Raw genomic sequence first — 547 nt, 5'->3', positions numbered from 1 at the left:
ATAAAGTTAGGTATAACATAAGTGTAATAAATTTCAAAAATATTTTGTTCTTCCTTGGGTCTTATTTCTTTTCACTCTTAAATAATACTTCTTAGTATAATACTTATTCCACAAGACATTCTAGAAACAAATAAAACTTGGACAGTGAACTAATCTTAAAAACAATAAAAGGTCAATTTGACTTTCAAGTCATTTCCACTGTATAGATGGAATTATCTACAATAAACCATTTCAGGAAATCTGGTTACACCACATATTCTTTAAAGTAAAGATGTTAGCTGTACAGGTAATAGTGAGGCAGAGTCATGGCACGTTTATACTCATTTCCCTAGGTACTATAATACCACCCTGATCAGAAAAAGTTTGACAGTGCTTTTTAAAAGAACTAAACCCATAAGATAGTTTAAAATATTAAAAAAATCAAATTATTAATTTTCAATTGAAATGAAAAGGAATTTACATTCAACTACCACTTTTTTAGTTAGAATCTATATTGTCTAGGACTTGTAAGTGATCTGGTTTCTGTTGTTTAGAGATTGCTTTTTTT

Source organism: Galeopterus variegatus, unplaced genomic scaffold (assembly GCF_000696425.1).
Source record: "Galeopterus variegatus unplaced genomic scaffold, G_variegatus-3.0.2 Scaffold1931, whole genome shotgun sequence".
In the NCBI taxonomy this organism is placed as follows: Eukaryota; Metazoa; Chordata; class Mammalia; order Dermoptera; family Cynocephalidae; genus Galeopterus; species Galeopterus variegatus.
The sequence above is the reverse complement of the archived record's forward strand: the minus strand, read 5'-3'. Positions refer to the sequence as shown.